The sequence below is a fragment of the Myxocyprinus asiaticus genome, chromosome 2 (genome assembly GCF_019703515.2).
Source record: "Myxocyprinus asiaticus isolate MX2 ecotype Aquarium Trade chromosome 2, UBuf_Myxa_2, whole genome shotgun sequence".
Taxonomy (NCBI): Eukaryota; Metazoa; Chordata; class Actinopteri; order Cypriniformes; family Catostomidae; genus Myxocyprinus; species Myxocyprinus asiaticus.
The window spans coordinates 57589665-57613638 of NC_059345.1; the positions used below are offsets into that span (position 1 = coordinate 57589665).

Sequence of the window (23974 nt, forward strand, 5' to 3'; positions counted from 1 at the left end):
ATTCAAAGGTATCTGTAAAACATCCTTTTCTGTGAACATTCTCAGAAAAATAAAAGGAATACTTTTACCCAAAAATGAAAATTGTCATATTTTACTTTATGCAGAACACAAAATGAAAATCCCCCTGTGTTTATTCAATACAAAGGCAAATGAAAGTAACTCACTGTGAACAAGCTTCTCTCATAGTGACTTAGGATCTTCAATAGAAGATCTCCTTTTGTGTTCTGCATGTGTAAAAATTCATATGTGTTTGGAATGGCATTAGGGTGAGTAAATGACAGAATTTTCATTTTTGGGTGAACTATTCCTTAAACGGAGAACATATGGATGAAAAAATAACTACTAGACCTAGAATTTCTCTGATGTTGCCCTGAAATCAAATAAACTGAAGAGTTTACAGTTGCAGAGATGAGAGTTCATAAATGCAGCGAGTCCAACAGCTTAGCAATTAAATGTTCTCACTGCCAATCTGCCAATGTGAACATGCTGTAACTCGCATACAGGGCAGAATGAGAGTTGCTGTGGATACTGACTCTAGTAGTACAAGACAGAATGGAGACGTTACACATTAAAAGGGGTTCCAGAAGAATGAACACAGAAAACGGAGGTTGTCCCATCCAACTCCATTTATCTCTGGGCTGGATTTGAAATGCAGTCATGCAAGATGAAAACCAGCTGAGCAGGAAAAAGCAACCAAAATAAGTTTAGTCTGGGTGACCTGGGTTTGGAGAGCTTTAAAGATCTTAAATATAGGAAATGAGGGCTTTGTAGAGGAGTAAAGCTAACCAGCGCACTGTGCAAAATTATCAGCTGCTTAACACCAAGATCAGCTGAGTGGTAAATCCCTCAGAATACATAATGTGTTGCCAAAGCATAATATTCCACTATATTTCATTACTGAAGTCATGGAATAGCACAGAGCATACTGAGTGGAACATTACAGATGAATAAAAGGGTTACAATATTAAAGGAATTTAAATATGAAAAATGAAAATTCTGTCATTAATGACCTCATGTCATTCCAAACCCTATTACTTTCTTTTGTGGAGCGCAAAAGGCAGGGCCTCATTTCCCAACAAGTGATTTTACCAACGTCGTTATTTTTTGCGTGCGTTTCACATGCACGCGAGGACATGCTTCAAGTGCTACTTAAGAGTTGCTGACCAATGCGAAGTGCTGAAATGTGACTGTGTGTTGTTGCTTGTCATTGTAACTACATTATATTTATGTAATGATATAAATACTTATAATTTACCACACTGATAAATGTCTACATTTGTCTTAAATACTCAACCTAATTATACATATGAAATATGTAGTTTTGTTCATTTGTTTACTCTGTCGAACAGCACCGTTACGTTTAAGTGCTCAAGTGTCTTGTGACAAGCTTATTTTGAAAATAAAGTTCACCGTGATGCCAGTATTGCGGAGTACAAAACATGGTGGTAGAAGCTACGCAAGCGAAGGTCTTCTCTTTGCCACACCAAAGATTACTGTGGCAATAAAACAAGGTTTTGTGATGCGGGCGAGAACGCCTTTGGGAGTGAAAGACAAATTTCTCTTCACTCCCTTTGAATTTAAAACATAGTTGTCTGCAACAATCATCCCACACAAATCACTGTAGGCTCCTTTAGTCATTTTGTCAGAAATGAGACAAAGAGACCCAAGAGCAGAAGAACAGTTCAAAGGATTTATTAACAATAAATACTCACTTCATCTGTGCTAGCAAAGACTGAGGATCCTGGCATAGGCTGCAGTAGCAGGGAAAATTTTGTGTGAAGTTAGTATTCGTAGGCGAGTGTGTGCATTGTAGAAGTCAGGAGCAGATTTTAGAAGCGTATCCGCCGTTGAAGCGTAATGACGTGCAGAGAACAGCGCCCAGCAGACTGGAAGGCAATCACTCTCCCGACACGCAGGCAGAGATGAGGAATCCTCCATTGAAGACTCATGAGTGCAGAGAACAAGCGTACAGCAAACTGGAAGGCAACCACACTCCTGACACATGGGCAACCAAACAGATACACAAGACAGGACCAACTAAACAGAGAGCATGCAGTAAGTACTTCACATCAAACATCAATCCAGCAAAAATACTGAGAACACAAAGGGCTTAAGTAGGGAGTGAATCAGTGGAGAACCAGGTGCTGCTAGCACGCTAATTAGTGGCATGATCAGCGTTCTGAAACACTGATCATGCATGCCGGCAGCGCCTGCAAGACATGAGGGAGAGAAAATAACAAAACACACAGAGCAAACCGACAAATTCACCTGAGCCGTGACACATTTATAATTAATTTATCTATTCTTTAATTTATCTATTTTATGCATTCATTATTATTTTCAATTGTTGATTAAAATAATAATAGAAAAAACATAACAGTATCCTGATTTTAAAGACTCATTGTATACTGCATTATGTGTGAGCACCTCAATGTTACCTTTATTAAATTAAGCATATTATGTGTAATTTCACGATTGACCTGCAGGTGTCTGCATAAGTCTGTCTCCCGACAATGTTTTTAGCACTCTACAATAACTCCAGAGCACTTGTAAATCTACAACCATTTTCAAGTTCTACTTAAAGGTGCTGTAAGCGATTTTTTCATGGAATAGTATGTAAAAACGGTCTTACTCCCTGAAAGATATGAATGAAATCAGTGTTGTGAGATATCTCACCCGTCTCTGTAACAGCTCTAGACTCCGTAAACAGCAAACAAAAATGTGTCCGCCGGGCCACGGTCTCTGACACTTTCAGAGTGTTTCTCTGACTCCTGTCAGTCAATTAGTATTATAGTTGCAGCAAATTATTGAGGCTTAATTCAAAAAAATGTTTATAATAATAGTTATAAACAGTCATAATAGTTGTCAGTTGAGGCCACTATTTTGCTGATGTTGTTTTTGACAACTGTTTATGCTCAATATCGGTCTCAATAAAGCTAATTTGGTATCTTTGGAGTGCGGGGTTTTGGAAAGGGGACATGACTAATCCAACGTCTCAGTTTGTGGGAATTCTAGAATGCTAAAAATCACTTAAAGCAACTTTCAGTTAAGATTGCTTTGGTAAACAGGCCGCAAAACTAAGATGAATCATAAGGTGGATTCTACTATCTTAGGCTTACTATGCTTTTGGGGGAAAAGGGCCAGAATGTTAGCCTTAGTCACCATTCATTTTCATTGTATATATATAAAAAAAGATACAATAAGTGAATGTTGAGTGAGGCTAACATTCAGCCTAACATCTCCTTTTGTGTTCCATGGAAGAAAGAAAGTAATATGGGATTTAAACTTTGACATACTACAGTTTTCCACAGTGGTGTAGGAACAATTTGAAAAAAGTGGCTAAATATTAAAGCATGGATCTTTCAAAAGTAATGGTAATTTCAGGGTCCCCCCAGCTATAATTTGAGATACGCCCTTGATCTCCCACCATAGGTGATGCAGAATGGCCACAATGTTTAATTGCCATTGTACGGTATTAAATGAATTTCTCAGCCATGAATGCTGATCAGCTGCCTCCCTGGAGTCATTTAAATATGCTCTGTTGGCATGACTACCATTTAGACAGGCGGCTAGGTAGAGTAACTCTCAAAATTAATATATTTACTGTATAAAGTAATTGATTGATCACACTACACAGAAGGAATTATAATTGTTAGCATCAACTTTTTGCATACATCTGTCCACAAGTTGCTTATTTCCGTGAAGAAACACATGCGGTGTACCATCAGCCATTTAATAGCATTTTGAAGTCCTAATATCCTTACACAATTTAGCCAAATCCATCACAGAGTCACATGAGTCTAACCTGGAATAAGATAACTGGCCAAATGTAGTTTGCGCACGAAAGGAGAGCCTGTTAATTAAAAATCGTACTTACCATTGTGAATATTGTCGAATAATTGTGGCCCCTTTTACACATGACTTTTTAAATCACATTATATCAGTGGGACTTAGCAGGAGAGAAGCCACTGAATTAAATGCAAGGCATTTGCACTGATAAAAAGAATTGACCAAAGCTTCCTTTCACAGAAAATGAGAGGATTTTAGTCACCACAAAATGATCCACAAATGGTTGATTCCTGGAAGGAACTCATAGCAAAGTCAATACTTTTCATCAAAGAGATTGACAAGCTGGGGACAGCATGATTAACAGCTTGTTTTTGCATTTGGATGACACCACTAAATGGCTGTCTCTGAACAGTAGGCCCTATATGTGAACAGCATTGTCTACTGAGTCAGCTAGCTCATGTTTCTTTGTTGACCTTAAAATCATAACATTTGAGAATGTAGTATGGATATTACATAGGCGTACCAGTCAAAACCGTGCCATGATTCCATGGCAAATCAACCAAATTTCAGGAACTTCCCCAGCTGAATTTTTTTATTTGAATAGTTTTTCTGAAACTATAAAATGAAAAATAGCTTCATTTCATGTGAAACTTTGACTATTGAAAATGTGCCACACTGAGAGCACCATTTTTCTGGGATTTAACCATATTGGTTCTCAAGGGTGCAGATTTGGTTTGAACTTTGGGGTTGTGTTGTGAAGCTTTCGGGTCTTAAATATGAGGATACAAAATGGAAAGTTTGTGTTGAACCGGAATCTAAAAGGATACTAAAACATCTTTAATACTTCTTACAGACACTCAAATTTTGGAAAAAACACCACAAAAAGTGTCACACTATTGGCACATAATGACAAAAAAAAGTCAAATGATTTTAGTAATAGACCTACCAATATCTATGTAAAAATAAAATAACAACGCTGCCAACTTTAAGGTAATTTTTTTATAACCTGTATTTTTGCTTCAAAATCATAGGTGAAAACTGGCATTTTGACCCCTCTCTACAAAATAATTTATTATGGATTACAGCATTTAATCATCATGTACCCATTTCTTTCACCAGTAAAAAAAAAAAAAAAAAGATCAAAAACAAAATTTTGTGCTAGGGACCTCTGGTTGAGCTGACACAGAATGACCCAGCTGGGGTTTAAATAAATATTCCGGGTTCAATACAAGTTAAGATTTATCGACAGCATTCGTGTCATAATGTTTTGACTTGTCCCTTCCTTTCTTTTAAAAAAAGCAAAAATCTTGGTTCCAGTGAGGCACTTATCTGGAAGTGAATCTGTAAACATTAAAATACTCACTGTTTCAAAATCCACAAGGCATAAACAATATGTGTGTTAACATGATTTTAGTGTGATAAAATTGATTACTAACAATTTCTGTGTAAAGGTATATCCAATTTTACCCTGTAATCCCTCAAAAACAAAAATGTAAAAACTTTACAGCTCAAATAATACACACGTTTTAACAGAAGAATTCATTTAATTGCTTTTTTTTAATTATTAGCTTCACGTTTCTGCCTTTAAACCCTCCAAAAAATGGCCCCATTCACTTCCAATGTAAGTGCTTCACTGTAACCTCTTTTTCTTTTTTCTTTTTTTTTTTTTTTTTTTTTTGCTTTTTGCTTTATTTAAAGAAAAAGTAATTTTTGTGGTTATAAGTATAATTCCACAAATGCTGCAGATTGAGCTTAACTTGAATTGGCAAAAGATAAAATGCCTAATGCAACTTTTCACACTAATTAATTAATTACAGTATCATAGTCCATCCATGGCTTGAAAGTGAAAACTCTGAGACAGAAAACTGATGTGGATAGAATAAGAGAGGGGAAAGGTCGGGGGTTGATACAACAGCCAAATAACAGCACTGTTAAAGCAGAAACACTTTTTAATAAGCTGTCTATCTCAAGTATGTACCATTTTTGAAGCACAGCAAGCTTAATTAGATGGGTAAAGGCTAAAGGCAAAGCAAGGGAGAATCCATTTCTTTTGACATTACTGGTATTGAAGATGCATAAGCAAATAGCCCTCTAAAATCATTTTCTGTTGCATAATTAACATTTATTAATATGATACATTTATTAAATATGCATTGTAATGTTGTTTTATTGTTTAAATAATAGATGATGGCAATAAGGGAGGAGAGATTTGAAATCAATTCACTAGTTTGCACAGTTGTTCATCATTTATAATCTGCAATAAATCCCTGATGCTATTGCCAAAATGAAAGTAAATAACATTTCATTTTGGTTATATACTCTTAAAATACATTAGTTTGACTGTATTAGTTAACTGACACCCACATAAATCAACAAAGTAGAGTTAACAAGAAAAATAGGTTGATGGTAATTAATGGTTGGTTGGGCAGAAATGGGTGCTTTCACTCTTTTTGAGAAAAAAAAAGAGAGAGAGAGAGAGAGAGAGCGCTTTATAAGCGATCAGACATTATTTTCACCTGGTGGATTATTATACAGGCCAAAAAATCACATAGACATACAGTGAAGAAATAAACCGAGCCATAACCCAAGAGCAACTGCTAAAACATTACTGACTCTTTCAGAATAGTGGCAATTCAGTGAGCATCTCAGTGTTTTGCCTGAGCGCAAATTAACAAGAGTGGAGTCGCATGGATTCTATAGCCCATCTATGCTATGTGTGATTGGAAATAACTGTTTCTTTTTTTTTTCTTTTTTTTTCAACAACTCAGAAGGGTATTAAAACAGAAATGTTTACTAAAAGAGACATTATTCAATGACAAATTGGTTGCGTGGATCACGTCTTTGCACACACATTACACGGAACGAGTCGAACCAAACTTTTACAGTGATAGTATCTTGGTGCTAAATGACTTCGCCACTATTCAGCTTAACATTCTTCAGAATAATATAGTTATTCAGGGTTGGGAGGGTTCCATTTAAAATTAATTCCACTAACGATTACAGAATACATGCTGTCAAATATATTCCGTTAGATTACGCAAGGTCAGTAACGTATTCTAAATACTTTTTTTTTCACTTGTTTTAACTATAAACAGGTTATTTTATTTCAGTGAATGGTATTTACTCCCCCCATGTCTTTTCTTTGATAGCCTGGAACCCACTCAGTGACACAAACTCACCTTCGGTGACTTACAGTATATGTGGTGGTCACATACGCACCAACAGGAGGCAATAGACATGGACAAGGACCATTTCTTGAAGACTCTTGAGCACGCCATGCACCTGACAAGATATAACCAAGTCATTGTCTGTGTTGGTGATTTCAATGCAGTCTCAGGAACAAATAAAACTGGATGTGAGCACGTGTTGGGCCCGTTTGGAAGCAGCTCCCCAACCAACAACACTGAGAGACTTCTAAACTTCTGCTCAGACTCGGGTCTCAGGATTAGAGGATCATGTTTCCAGTGCAAGGACTTTCATCGTTTGACCTGGTTCTCCAATGATGGGAGTAACCACCAAGGAACTAGACCATGTGCTTGTAAATAACAAGTGGAGACTTCTTCAGAACTGCAGAGTTTACAGGAGTCTTGAACTGGACACAGACCATAGAGCTGTGGTGGCCATGATCGCTCTCAAGCTAAAACGTTAACCATTGAGTGCTCCTGTGAATCCTTGCTATAACACCAGAAGACTGAGGGATCCAGTCACTGAGAAAGCAATGCTCAATGCCATCAATGGTGGGCCGATGAGAAGGCTGCAGAAGTTGAGGCTGACCTCAAGTCAGGCCAACTTAAGGATGCCTTCGCCAACTTGCAAAAACTACATTCTGCCATTCCTCATACATCATGCCCAATATATGCCAGTGATGGTCAACTCCTTACTGACAAAAAATAAAAAAAAATTAAAAAAGTTGGAGCGGTGGAAGGAATACTTTGACGGCCTACTTAACAGGTCACCTCCAGCCCCACTTCACTCAACAGTGCTGGATGAATCAGCTGTAGCTTTTAACATCATGCAGAACGACTCCGGTGTAGAGCTGGGCAACACCATCAACTGTGACCCACCTACCCATGAGGAGGTAATGGCTGCCATGCGTGAACAAAAAATGGGAAAGCTCCTGGCATATGTTGCATCACCGCAGAGATGCTAAAGGAAAGCGGTACTTCCTGTATAGACTGGCTGACTCAGATCTACCACAAGGTTTGAACTAGCAGGGAGATTCCTGAGGATTGGAAAAGAGGCATCATCCTCCCATTCAACAATGGTTAAGGTAACCACCGGGAGTGCAAAAAAAATCGTGGTATCACACTCCTCTCGGTGCCAGGGAAAATCTTTGCCTTGTTACTTTGTAAAAGGTCAAGTACTAAGCAGACAACGAACAGAACAAAGTGGCTTTACACCAGGTCACTCTACATTGGAAAGAATCTTTACCCTGAATCTGCTGACCCAGACCAGGAGAGAATTTCAGCAGATGTTATTGAATGCATACGTTGACCTGAAAGCGGCCTTCGACTCAGTGGACCGGGCCGCTCTGTGGAAACCGATGTTGTCAGTTGGCCTTCCTTCAAAGATCGTGGATTTGGTGAGGAAACTATACACGGCACGTTGAGTGTGCTACATAACGACGGCCTGTTGTCCCACTATTTCCCATCAACAGCGGAGATAGGCAAGGCTGCAGGATTGTCCCCAACCTCTGCCTCCTCCCAATAGATCACATCATGGAAAGAGCTGTCCACCATAGTAACGCAGGAGTAACTCTTGGCGATGAAACATTTACTGATCTGGACTTTGCCGACAATGTTTCTCTCCTTGCGGAGATGCTGGAAGTCCTTTTCCTGTCCTTGGAGATTCTGGACGAGAAGGCATGCCAGCTGGGACTGGAGGTCAACTGGAATAAAACCAAGATCCAGACAACTGTCCCATCAAATACCTGCCCTTCATCTGTGCCTATTGCTGGAAACCAGGTGGAGGTCATAGAGTCCTTTACCTACTTGGGCATGCTGACAGACAATACAGGAAGCAGTGAACCCAAGGTCTCCAGGCGAATTGGCATCACTCGCCAATGTTTTACGTCACTGACAAGAAACATCTGGCAATCAGGTATACGACTACAAACAAAAATTTGCCTCTATAGTGTCTACATTCTACCAGTCCTACTTTACGGAGCTGAAACATGGTCCGTAACAACAATACTTAACCAGAAATGCAACGCATTCCACCAGTGTTGCTTGAGAAGGATATTGAATATTTCCTGTCTCAAGCATACAACAAATGCAGAGATCTTCAGACGCACAGGAGAAGGGATGATTTCAGTCAAGATCCGTAGAAGGCGACTACAATATTTTGGACATGTCGCTCGTTCGGCATCCAAAGATACCATGCACGAGCACTATGCACCATCATAAATGGTCTCCCAAAGACTTGGAAATGACCTGTGGGCAGACCGAGAACAACGTGGACAAGAGTTATCGAATCCGATCTTGCCCTCAATTTTGATATTTTCACTGCCTGGAAGCAAACTCAGGACAGAGAGAGTTGGCAGCATACAGTGAAAAAGGCAATGCTCCTTTAGTAGGCATGCCGATGATGATGATGATGTCTTTTAACTTTTTATTATTTTTGTCTCTGAATCACTCATTTTGGCATCTCTATTTAGTCCCATTGGCACTGAATGTGTGTGTGTGTGTGTGTGTGTGTGTGTGTGTGTGTGTGTTCTGCAAATTGTATATTTGTATTTGAGCATAATAAAATATACAAATAACGAGTGAAAGAAAAAACTGCCAGTACAGTAAGACAAAATACATATCTTTAGAAGTGTTGCTTCTAAAACAAGATATTTTGTACAGGAAAACAATACAAAAATTCTCTACAAGAATAATATTTTTGTTGTACAAAAATCTTATTGCCCTAATATCAAAGGTCTAACTAGATAGAAAAAAATTATATAAAGTGTGTATATATATATTATATATATATTGTAACAGTCATACGCCTGTCACAGGGTATGTTCATATTTTTCTCTTGGTGTTGTATTCATCCCTGCCACCAGGAGTCACTGTTAGTACCCTGGGTGAGATTTGTATATATAGAGGAAGTAGAAGCGGAAGAGGCAGATCAGTTTGAATTCTTCATGGAGTTTAATGGTTCCACAGCTAAATCCTTGATTGAAAATCATCTTTGTGGTTTACTGCTCAAATAAAGGATTTATTTTCTGAGAATGATGCTACAACTTAGAAAGCTGTTACCTTTGTTCAACACTGTGATCCTCTGTGCATCTTTGCAACTGCTAAGAGACTGTTCAGGAATTACTACAACTAACTAGTCATCTAGACCATCTTTGTTCATCTTATTATCAAATAGGACTGTTTCAGATTTGAATCTCTTTCATCATTGTTCATTCATCTGCCAAACTCATGTTATGTTAATATTTGGTATTGTTTTTGCTATATTATTTTTTCTCTCTTTGAATGTTTTATTCCAAGAAATGGTGTGGTTGATTTACTTTATGGAATCCTTGTGTAATAATTATACTTTATCATTTTGAATACATGTATGGAAAGAACGACACTGTTTTCATTGACTTTATTTTACTTTCATACACTACATATCTTTTGGATAATAGCAATAATGAGTCCCCCTTATCTCTTTTGTAACACCTTAGCTCAATATAGCTGAGGCAGTTTATAATATAGAGAGAGAGAGAGATATTGTGCCTGGTAACATGTGCATGTAAAAGGGCTAGAAATAGCATTTTGGCTTAGCATAAAGCTAAATGTTCACATGGCAAGTTACACTAGGTTAACTATATCTGCTGCTCCAAACTTACTTCAGAACCCCACAGAGTGAGTGTACACAATGACAACATTTATGTTCTTATAAAGATCTTACAACTATTGATGTCCCAAAGGAAAAGTTCCTCAGTGACATTCACCGTTTAGCTTTAAACAGTGTGAAAGCGCCCTTTGTATGCTTGTATGAATGTAACACATCATAAGAAAGGGTTTCCCCACTGTTCAAATGCTCCTCCGATCGCATAATTTATATGGATATGTTTTTCAATTGAAAAGACGAAATATTTAATAAAACAATCAAATGCAAAGTAATCTCTTTAGTAATCAAAAAATTATTTATATATTCTGATTAACAATGCTTTAAAATGTAACTGTAGTGGAATACAGTTAGCCTACTAATATTTTGTATTTTAAATACATTATCCCGTTACATGTATTCTGTTACTTCCCAACCCTGTTGTTATTGTAATTTATCTATAAGAATACTGTATTAATACCTATTATTGAATGAGAATGAATTTAAAAACATCACTGTGCTTTAGAAACTGATCATCTTAATAACTGTCAGTCATGGTGGATTTGCCAATACGTGCTGTGTAATAGATTGTTGTCGGGTACATTTTAATGGGATTATATTATTAAGAGACCCCAGCAGAAAACCAGCTTACTCTGGGCTTGGCTAATGGATTCCTAGATACACATTTGGATACATACTAAATGAGGATTGTGTGTCATTAGAAACTAAACGCTCCATGCAACACTTTCCTCCTCGCTCTTATCTTAGTAGTAAATAGAGGGTTGAATACAACCAAGCTTTCTTCATATTAGCATAAGGACGGGGAAAAAAAAAAACAATAGTGAAGGGAAATCTAAGCATTAGCATTCTCCCGAAACCCCCCTCCGACTCTCTCCACCCAAGAGTCCCTCCCATAACAACACTCAGTGCAGCCACGCATGAAGTAACCAATGCTGCACTGCACTGGGTATCTCTTTTGCTCAAACATCTGTTTGAGGGGTTTTATTGAAAGAGAAACAGAGAGAATGCTAATGAAATATGGATAGTAAATTTTAGGGGAAAAGGGGGGCTTGTTTAAAATACATTCTATATAGTACATGCTACATACATTCATTAATATGTGGTCAGCTTTGATGGTTAGGTGGAATGAAAAGAGAGAAAACAGGAAATAGAACTAGTTAACCTCACTTGCAATAACATGGCTGACCTGCCATCTCTAATTCATTGGGCAACTATGTTATGTCAATTACAATAAGATTTTGGTATTCTTAGTACAGACCTGGCACTGCACACTGTGTAGTTTGAACTATTGTAAAGACTGAAGCTAGTGAGATGGTGTTTGCTTTCTTGTGATGCATTTAATTGTATGAATCAGATTGTGCTGCTTAGATAATTACTATACTTTGTAATGCGGGAAAAAAAGACGGCTTTATACATTTGCAGACATGACCAACAGACAGCAAACAGGGAAAGCGGTGCAATACAGAATAAATATTGTTAAAAAAAATTATAATAATAATAATAATTATTATTTTTATTATTACTGCCTCTTTAAATGTGGATTTTTAAGTTCCAACTGCAATTTTCACATAATAAATCTGAGAATAGTTGAGCCAAACCTACCTGTCACAGGACAGATCATTCGGTAAAAAAGAAATTTTCACAAAATGTGTAGTTGTTGCTTTTTACTTTTGGCGCGCAGTTTAGGTGAAAGGTTTAATTGCCGCACCACAAGTGGCACCACAGGGAATTGCAAAACTACTGACTGTTTTAAACAGGTTTCCCAAACATTCCCCTGTTGGTCAGTCACTGCTTTTTGTCGGACCAACAGGTAGTCCTGTTGTGGGACACAGGAGTTGCTTTAACCAAATATTATCTTTTAAAATTTTTGAAACATTGATGGATAATTCCAAATGCTATCCATCATTTTAATAGATAAAAAAGAAACAAGACAACCATTTTAATCTAGTGCATGAGTTTTGACTTCGCTCTCTCTTTCAATCTCATGCTGTGTTTGTGTGGGTGCCCTGTTTATTAAAGATGTGTTTCGGGCAACCCAATCACAAGTGGAAAGGTGCCATCATCATACCTGGTAATATGCATCTCTTGACCACTTGTGTTGGGATTTTGAGTGAAGGGTCTCTGATTTCATAACTGCATACATCATTTATTATGTCAGTGTGTTACTGTATGATAATAAAGCGCAAACAAGTATAAAAACAAAACAAACATAAAACCCTCAAAAAAGTGGACTATCGTTTCTGCCAATTACACTAATCTAAGCGCAAACGTCATTTAGAACTGAATTCTCAGTTATTTTAATGAAGTACCTGTAACTGAGCTTCAGATGTGTGTGCTTCTCATCTGTGTCACTTTATGTTAATTTCTTGCACACTGAAAAAGTTCAGTGAACTTGTGCATGTGCTAAATGTACAGTATGCACCTTTTCAAATTTTCAGACTTGAGGGTTATTTTCTCGTAAAGCTGCATCCGTCAAAGTTTACAAATCTTGTTTTGGCGCAGCAGTTGATTTTTGACAGGTAGAAGTTTCACCCTACAATTTCTTAGTTTTACCACACTGTCTTGGGGAGTCAAAAATCTATTATATATTCACTGTCATGTGTATACCATTATAATGGATGCTACTCCCCTGAATGTAGCCCTAGTACTTATGAAATGAAAACAAGTATGATGGATAAAATACACTACGATGGAAATTTTACAACTCAGTCTATCAGTGATGGAAAAATATTTTTTCTAATGCAACCTCTGGTCGGACTACTCAAACAAACAGAGCAATGTTTTGAAAGCATCACAGTGTGTCAAACGTTTTTACTTTTCGAAAAAAAAAAAATCAACCTATAAATGTGAAAACAAAGTTGTCTCTGCTTATTAAAATGAGATAGGAAAAAAAGTATTTTAACACTAAAATAATAATATATCACTTTTACATGCACTTCTCTTTAAGTCATAGTAGTTTTACTCACCACTGACTCCTTTAAAAGGATGTATAGCTGGCTGTGTCAGTGTATGTGTGCAAGATCTAGGGGTGTGTATCCATGGCTGTTGGGGATCTTAGGGCCTGCAGGGCTCCAGGACACTGCACAAGGGCACTGGCCAGATCTCGCAATCCATGCTGGGCCGCAAAATGCAGGAGAGTAGAGATGTCCTCTGAATGTGACTCAGGAAAAACATTTAAACACAATCTAATATAAAATTATTGAAATGCTGAAAAGGTCTCAGTAAAGGGCTCCATTTAAATTAGTTGACTTTCATTAATTGGACACAATGGCAAAGGTTAGCTTACTTTATGGTCTTAATAGCTCCATCTGCACTCCATCCTAATGAGTAGGTGTCTTAACAACAAACCCCTTGCTGTGTTTATGTACTATATGAGTGGGCATTTCTATGGGATCAATATCCCGTCAAAAGTATTGCGGTCACAGATCCAAAAATAATAAGCGTGAATCAACATAATAAACATGAATCAAAAAATAATAAGCGCAGAAAAAACAAATAATAAGCGCAAAAATAAATAAAAAGTGCAGATCAAAATAATAAGTGCAGATAAAAAAATAACAAGCATGAATCAAAAATATATAAACATTTAAAATATGCTGAAAAAAAAAAAACACAAAAAACAAAAGAACAGAAACAATAGTTATTGTTTCTGCCCTGATCAGTCTTTAATGGCCAAATGTCAATATCCCGCATCAAAGTAATATGGATAATTTGTACATTTATGCCTACATAAAAATATATATAGAAGAAACCAAATAATCATGTTTTGCATATACTGTGGTACTCATTTGATCAGTACAAGATTTAAGAAAACCAAGGTGAAAGAATTCATAAGCATTAGGGCTGGGCAATATAAATATATTTATTGAATGTTCACCATACTGTATATTCCCAACTGTTTTACTGGCAATATTCAAATTAAGCAACATCATGAATTTTATGATTATATTATGCCATTTAGTTTCCAAACAGTGTGTCATTTCATTTGAGAGCATTAATACAGACATTTTAATAGCATCTCTGATTTGAACTTCAGTAGAAAAATGGCATTAGTGTTGGTAAGTTTGATTCATTTCCGTGAATTAATTCAGTTTTTATTAAGTGATTCAAAACTCAGATTCAATGATCACTTAAAAAATGTTCATGGAATTATGTAATACATATTTTAAATAAAAACATATATACAGGTGCAGGTCATATAATTAGAATATCATCAAAGAGTTGATTTATTTCACTAATTCCATTCAAAAAGTGAAACTTGTATATTATATTCATTCATTACACACAGACTGATATATTTCAAATGTTTATTTCTTTTAATTTTGATGATTATAACTGACAACTAAGGAAAATCCCAAATTCAGTATCTCAGAAAATTAGAATATTACTTAAGACCAATACAAAGAAAGGGTTTTTAGAAATCTTGGCCAACTGAAAAGTATGAACATGAAAAGTATGAGCATGTACAGCACTCAATACTTAGTTGGGGCTCCTTTTGCCTGAATTACTGCAGCAATGCGGCGTGGCATGAAGTCGATCAGTCTGTGGCACTGCTCAGGTGTTATGAGAGCCCAGGTTGCTCTGATAGTGGCCTTCAGCTCTTCTGCATTGTTGGGTCTGGCATATCGCATCTTCCTCTTCACAATACCCCATAGATTTTCTATGGGGTTAAGGTCAGGCAAGTTTGCTGGCCAATTAAGAACAGGGATACCATGGTCCTTAAACCAGATACTGGTTGCTTTGGCACTGTGTGCAGGTGCCAAGTCCTGTTGGAAAATGAAATCTGCATCTCCATAAAGTTGGTCAGCAGCAGGAAGCATGAAGTGCTCTAAAACTTCCTGGTATACGGCTGCGTTGACCTTGGACCTCAGAAAACACAGTGGACCAACACCAGCAGATGACATGGCACCCCAAACCATCACTGACTGTGGAAACTTTACACTGGACCTCAAGCAACGTGGATTGTGTGCCTCTCCTCTCTTCCTCCAGACTCTGGGACCCTGATTTCCAAAGGAAATGCAAAATTTACTTTCATCAGAGAACATAACTTTGGACCACTCAGCAGCAGTCCAGTCCTTTTTGTCTTTAGCCCAGGCGAGATGCTTCAGATGCTGTCTGTTGTTCAAGAGTGGCTTGACACAAGGAATGCGACAGCTGAAACCCATGTCTTGCATACGTCTGTGCGTAGTGGTTCTCCCCCACATTTTTGAATGGGTTTTGTTTCACAATCCTCTCCAGGGTGCGGTTATCCCTATTGCTTGTACACTTTTTCTACCACATCTTTTCCTTACCTTTGCCTCTCTATTAATGTGCTTGGACACAGAGCTCTGTGAACAGCCAGTCTCTTTTGCAATGACCTTTTGTGTCTTGCCCTCCTTGTGCAACGTGTCAATGGTCATCTTTTGAACAACTGTCAAGTCAGCAGTCTTCCCCATGATTGTGTAGCATACAGAACTAGACTGAGAGACCATTTAAAGGCCTTTGCAGGTGTTTTGAGTTAATTAGCTGATTAGAGTGTGGCACCAGGTGTCTTCAATATTGAACCTTTTCACAATATTCTAATTTTCTGAGATACTGAATTTGTCAGTATATAGCTGTCAGTTATAATCATCAAAATTAAAAGAAATAAACATTTGAAATATATCAGTCTGTGTGTAATGAATGAACATAATATACAAGTTTCACTTTTTGAATGGAAATAGTGAAATAAATCAACTTTATGATGATATTCTAATTATATGACCAGCACCTGTATAGGTAAATATTGCTGCATTTTTACTATGTATAGTTATTGGTCCATATTAACCCTGAAACGCATAACTTGTAGCATATCTTTAGATACCCGGGACCTCATTTCACTGCCTGCACCTCATCCATTTTTTGTAGTTGTGCTCCACCTCTTTAGTATTCCTCAATCTATCTTATAAATAGTCTAACACACACACACACACAAAGCCAAAATTGCAATAAACAATAAATACATTTTATAATGCCAAATGTGTATAGGGTCATTAGAGACTCTAGGTATGTAATAGTGTTCATTTTTTGCACTTCCATAAATTATATTTTTGTGATTATTTCATATCTATATAAGTTTATTATCACAGGATATCTATTTCTTTGTTTTCTACAAGATAAATTAGTAATATATTCATAAAAATAAATACTATATCACATTGATTTTGACTGGATTTACATTTGACATTGCTATTTGATGAAGAAACTACATGGATGTAAACTATAGCAAGTACAACACATGAACAGTAGGATATGACTGTTGTCATTTGGGTGTCATATTGAAATGATGTAAGTTGTGCATATATTTAGACTCAATAAGTGCCTGAGAAAATACCTATGTGTAGCTTATGTGTATCTTATGTTTAGACTATGTGTTATGAGTAGCTCAATATGTGTTTGACAGCCAGTTGAATCTCAGAAAATTTCAGTGTTACAGTAATGAATCCTTTTCTAGATTTGTCCTGATTTGTTGCATTATCTCTTTAATGTATAACAAATACATCATCAAAATATATTTTATTTAATTATTTTTAATTTTCTTGCAAATAGTTTGACAATTTTACACTATCTGGGCATTTTGAAGATCCATTTTTGATAGATATACGTGCCAGGTCCCTAAAGATGCGAATATGTAAGAGTGTTTGGTGAACTTTCAATGCATTTAAGGGTTAATTTGAATTATCCCATCAGTTGATTTAGTAAAGAACAGTAGGGAAAACATGCCTTAATGCTTTTTTTAATCATATCTTTTTTTATACTTTACTTTTTATTACACTTTTTTATTAAGTTAGTAGAGTGTATCAATGATTAGATGGCTAGAAATTTCCTTCTACTCAACTCACAAAACAGAGGTACTAAATATTGGACCAAAAACCTCTAAAAGTAAGCTGCTAAAATATAATTTGACTCTCAATGGATGTACTGTCACATTATCTTCTATGGCGATGAACTTAGGTGTTTTTAATTTAATAGCAATCTGTCCTTTGAAAATCACATTTCCAATGTTTTTAGAACAGCATTCTTCCACCTCAGAAATATTGTTAAGTTACGACACTGTTCCTGATGCCAAAAACAGAATTAATGTGTTCATGACCTCAAGACTAGATTATTGTAATGTATTACAGGGAGGACATCCTACAGGTTCAATAAATAAACTTCAATTGGTTTCAAATGCAGCAGCTAGAGTGCTGACTAGAACCAAAAATATGATCATATAAGCCCAATTTTATCGTCGCTACATTGGCTACCTGTTAAATTTAGTATTAATTTTAAAATTCTGTTAACTACTTACAAACTTTGAATGGTTTAGCTCCACAGCACTTAAGTGACCTTCTATCACACTATATTCCATCACGTTCACTACGATCGCAAAATTATGGCCTGTTGGGAGGTCACATGATGCCGTGCGAGGTTCGGATGTGTGAACGGTGAGCTCTGCGCACTTTGCTAGTTTTGATACTTTTAATGATATAAACCGGTGAGATTTGATTCACCCTGATACATAGCTGTTCTAGGAAGACAACATGTCAAAGAATTCAAAATCCTCGGGCTCTGGAGACATTAAAAACACTTACGTGCTCAAGCTGATGCCCCCCTGGAGGCCTCAGACCAGGGAGTCAATTTGGCTGGAGAGGTAAAAGAGATTCAGCGTGAATTGCTGAACGTGTCGGCAATGCTGATGAAGGTCGTTGCTGACTTAGAGGATCTTGCTGCATTACATCAATCGATCACTGCCATGGAGATGAAATTCACTGAGATGCTTACAAGAGTGGGGGATGTTGAGAAACGGATCAATTATCTGGAGTTAATGGAGAGGGAATTAGCTGCTAATCCGTTAGCGACCAAAACGGACTTGGAACGTGTCTGGGAAAAGTTGGAGGATATGGAAAAAAGTAGTCGGTGGAACAACATCCGAATTGTTGGAATTCCTGAGGGAGCAGAGGGTCAGAATATGGTGGAATTCCTAGACAGGCTCTTTCTGAGTCTGCTTGACATAACAGGCCATAAGCTGGAAATTGAGCAAGCTCACAGGGTTCCGGCTTGGCGATCCACTGAGGGAGACAGGCCCCGATCAATTCTGGCCAAATTTCTGAGATCATCCGATAAAGATCTTGTGTTACGTGAAGTGAGGAGTAAAGGAAGGCTTTCTTGGAAGAACCACAACATTTTCTTGTTCCCAGACTTTGCGAATTCGACAAGTGAGAAACATGATCGATTCAAGGAATGCAAGAAACTCTTACATCAATGGAAGGTCACTTTTGCACTGATGTTCCTGGCCAAATTGAGAATAGATGCTAAGGATGGCCGCAAAGTATTTACATGTCCCCAACAAGCGATGTCCTTCATAAAGTCAATGGAGTGAGTAAGTCATTGTGCGATTCTCACGTTGCAGCCGAGTGGGCCTGACTCACTGAACATTCACTTGACCGTCCGAGGAATCTGGATGCCTTTTTTGTTTCTTTTTGTGCTGGTTCCGCCTAGTGGCTGGAGTTTGTTTTGTGTAGTAACACTCCTTCGGGACAGTTATGTGGATGAATCTACACATTCTTTGTGTTTATCCTGCCTATTGGCTGGAGTTTGTTTTATAGATTTTCTTCTGTTATGTAATTCTCTCTCACAAAATGTGTATAGAAACACCAGACTTGAGCAATCCGATGGCAAAGTTGTCGCAGGGGCTCTCATAGGCGTACATGGACTGTTTGAGTTTGAGGGATGGACGCTGGTTGGCATGTCGTTCGCTGGGTTAATGTGCACGTTTTTCTTTTTTCTGTTTGTTTGGTTCTGGGGGAAGTTCAGAGTTTGATTGTTGCATTAATGTTGGAATGTGGTCTTTATCATTTTGTTTTTGACACACAATCTATTTTTTCTAATATGTCAAAATGTCAAATATTAATATGAGCGGATTGTCTCTCTCCACGTGGAATGTGAATGGGTTGGGGCACTCCATAAAAAGTTTACTTAAATGTAAGAAATATGATATAGTGTTTCTTCAAGAAACTGCAGGAAGCTGAAAAATTTGGGAAGATATGGAGTGGGCATGTTTTCTTTAGTGCTTGCAATTTTTATAGATCTTGAAGGGATGTTGCAAGCCGCTGGCACCCCTCATGATATAATATTGGGAGGAGACTTTTAATCTATTGATGGACTCGATCCTTGATCATAGTGAAGCAAAAGTGTGTAAGCCCCCTACAGCAACATTGACGCTTCACAGGATGTGTAAAAATCTTGGTCTTACAGATATTCAAAGACTTTTGAACCCATCTGGTAGGGACTATAATTTCTTTTCATCAGTCCATAAGATTTATTCTAGAATAGATTTTTTTTTTATATATCTAAGTCCCTCATTTCAACTGTTGTTGATTGCTCAGTTGGAAACATCTTATTCTCAGATCATGCCCTGGTGAGTTTAGAGATGTTGCCACATACTGAGAAAAATAAATCATATAGTTGGCACTTTAATGTATCCCTTTTGCAAAATCCTGAATTCCAACAAATGTTAAAGGCTGAAATCAGTGTTTATATGTAGACCAACTGGTCCTCAGTATCCTCTGTGGGCGTGGCTTGGGAGGCACTTAAGGCAGTTCTTAGGGGTCGGATCATACAGTATGCCTCATTCATCAAAAAATCCAAAGCATGAGAACTCATGGTGTTGGAAGGGAATATTATAAGTGCCGAGGCAGAGCTGAAGTGCCGAATGTCGTCTGATGGCCTCAGAGAATTGACCCAATTGAAAAACAGATATAATACTATTTTGTCACGGAAGGTGGAGTTTTGGCTATTTAGGGCGAGACAGTCATGCTTTGAGTCGGGGGACAAAGCAGGGAAGCTTTTGGCTAGCTATATAAAGCAGAGAGAGTCTTTTTCTACCATTCCCTCAGTGAAATCTACTGGTGGTGAAATTTTTACCTTGGCCATTGATATTAATAATGCTTTTAAAGAATTCTATCTTGATCTTTATAGTTCCACATCTTCGTCTATTGATGAAGGTATTAGAAACTTTGTGAAACCATTAGAACTCCCTAAACTGACGACTGAGCAAAAAAAAATTTTCTTGATTCTGAGATAACTTTGGAGGAGCTTGGCGAGGTAATTAAGGCCCTGCCTACAGGCAAGGCTCCGGGGCCAGATGGCTCTGCCGCTGAATTTTTTAGATCTTATGCTACAGAACTGGCTCCACTTTTGTTAGAAGTTTATACGGAATCATTAAAGAATGGAAAGCTTCCGCCAACCATGACACAAGCCCGGATCAGTCTTATTCTTAAAAAAGACAAAGATCCAAGTGAGTGTAAGAGTTACTGTCCAATTTCCCTGATCCAGCTAGATGTAAAAATATTGTCAAAAATTCTGGCTAACTGATCAAGTTATGACATCTCTTATACATATAGATCAGGTGGGGTTTGTTCAGGGCTGCAGCTCTTCTGATAACATTAGGCGTTTCATCAATATCATGTTGTCAGAGGCGAATGATCAGACTCCAGTTGTTGCCATCTCACTTGATGCCGAAAAGACATTTGATATGGTTGAATGGGATTATCTTTTTAAGATTTTGGAAATATACAGGTTCGGGAATACTTAAATTACTTTATAGACACCTGGTAACGGCGATACAAACAAATGGATTAATTTTAGATTATATTACTCTGTGCCCTCTTTCCTCATTATTGTTCTGTCTTGCCTGGAAACATTAGCAGCTGCGATAAGAAGGGAAGATGATTTTCCAGGGGTGGTGCAGGATGTATGGTGCATAAGCTTTTGCTTTACGCAGATGATATTTTATTATTTGTCTCCGACACTACTATATCTATGCCATGCCTCCACAGAATCATTAATTCCTTTTCTAAGTTCTCAGGATATAAAGTCAACCGGTCTAAATCCGAAGCTTTGGCTCTGACAGCGTACTGCCCAGTAATGGCTTTCTAGCAGGGCACCTTCCAGTGGCCCAAACAGGGCATTAAATATTTGGGCATTTTATTCCCAGCAAACTTGTCTGATTTAGTTAGTTAATTTTGACCCCTTAATAAAAAGGTTTTTGAGTGATGTGGGCAGGTGGGCTTCATTACATTTATCTATGATTGGGAAGGTTAATGTTATTAAAATGAATTGTATTCCAAAATTTAACTACCTGCTACAATCTCTCCCTGTAGATGTCCCCCTCTCATATTTCAAGCAATTTGATAGCATAGCGAAGTCCTTCATTTGGAATAATAAGCGTCCTAGATTACATTTTAATAAGTTACATAGGCCGATTGACAAAGGTGGGATAGGCCTACCAAAGATTTTGTTTTATCATTATGCATTCGGTCTCAGACATTAGGCTCATTGATCGCTTCCACCTGAGAGAGCCCCTCCCTGGTTTTGTATTGAACAGGAATTTCTTGCCCCTATTTCGCCATTGCAAAGCCTTTCTATCAAACTAATCAGAGAAGTTAAGTTACACTCCGTTATCTCGCATTTGCACTCGGTATGGACAAAAGTGTCTAGAGTGTTTAATTCAGACATTTATTTAAATGTCGCCTCGAGCATATGGCTGAACCCCAAATTATGTATTAATAAGTCCCCTTTCTACTGGTCAGATACAATACACTCGGTGACCTATATGAGAGTGGAGTGTTGAGATCTTTTGAAAATTTGGTTCAACATTTTGGGATTCCCAAATATCAGTTTTATAGGTATTTACAGCGGCGCCACCTGCTTTGTACTATTTTTGGTAGTAGCATACACACCCCTAAAGTAGCAGATACTCTGGGAATGGTGATTACTGCTTTTGGAAAAGGTCATGAGGCATCAGTGTATTACTCCCTGCTAATTCAGAGTCTGGGGGATGGAGCTTTAACCTCTATCAAGAGATTATGGGAGAAAGATTTAAACTTGGTATTGGAGGAGGGAGTGTGGGCTAGGATTCTAAAAAATGTCAAGTCTGCATCTAGAGATGCAAGGGTGAGCCTTATGCAATTCAAGATTTTACACAGATTTTATTGGACCCCCTCTAGATTGTATAGGCTTGGTCTTAAAGACACCCACCACCCTTGTGGAATGTTTGTTGAGGGTCCGGGCGGGGTTGGGGATTGGGAGGGGTAATTTTGGGGTTTAAATGTTGATTCTATGTATATGTGTCTTGCTTTTCTTTATTTACTATAGGAATCAATAAAAAATTTTAATTACAAAAAAATGATGGCCTGTTAATAATACTTAGAATACCAAAATCCACAGATGGAGGTAGATCCTTTTTCATTTGCCTCCTAAACTATGGAGTAGTATTCCTAATATGGTTCGGGACACACTCTCTCAGTTTAAGTCAAGACTAAAGACTCATATTTTCAGCCAGCCATACACCTAAACTGTAAAAAAAAAAGTGGGGGGATAAAGAAAATTTTCTGGCAGCAAGGGTGTTGGAAAATGTCTGTTGAAAAACAGAAAAGTACTGTCAGATTATAAACTTAGGGTACGTTTACACGAAACTGAAAAGTTTTTCCTTTGCGTTTTTGAAAAGTTTGAAAAGACAACAATGTTGTCAAAACGATCCCTGTTCACACGAATCCGCGAAAACGACTAAAAACGCAGTATTATGCATGCCAGGCCAGTAGCTGGCGATGTCACTTTGTAAAGAAACACTACGCGCCTGCGCACATAAGCATTCTTCCACAGAGCGGTGAATACAAACAATGAGGATGGCGATCGCTGGTTGTAGTTAGTGATGCAGTAAATCTACACTTTGCTGGAGAAGCGTCAATAAACACAGTCCTGTAGTCTGCCATTGTAGTTTTGAACGTCTCGCGTGTTGTTTTGAAGTACTCGCGCGCATGCCTGTAGACTGAACTCTCTGGATTATTCAATAAACTCTGCTCATTTTTACCATCACTTCGTCTCCTGCCTTCTTCTGTATTCCCCCTGCTGACTCTTTGGCTGGTAGGAGAGTAAGTTAACATAAGCTGTTGATGTTGACTGGTTTTGGATATCAGACAGAACTCTGATATATGGATACTTCTGACGGAGAGAGAGGTCTTGTGTACACTAGATCTAACATGCATTTTCACTGCCTCATGTTTTCATATTCTTAGCATATCATTGAATACTGTACATGGCATCACATCTCTGTCTATAGGCTATATACACAAGCGGTGGGTAAATGACTTGCAGGGTAAAGGTACATCAAATAAAATTAAATAAATAACATTTAAAATACAAATACATTTTTCCCATCTGAATCCATACATTAATTTCAAGATTTTTAAATTGCAGGTTCTGCCTACTGTACAATGTTCACACTCCAATTACAACTCTCCAAATGAATAAATTGTTGATTATTGTTATTTGCACAGACACCAGTATTCATATTGAT

General features: G+C 37.6%; 1 pseudogene; it reads right to left on the reverse strand.

Annotated features, from left to right (window-relative positions):
• LOC127449895 (B-cell scaffold protein with ankyrin repeats-like) overlaps window positions 1-23974 on the reverse strand; it is a 104238-nt pseudogene that overhangs the window by 41964 nt on the left and 38300 nt on the right.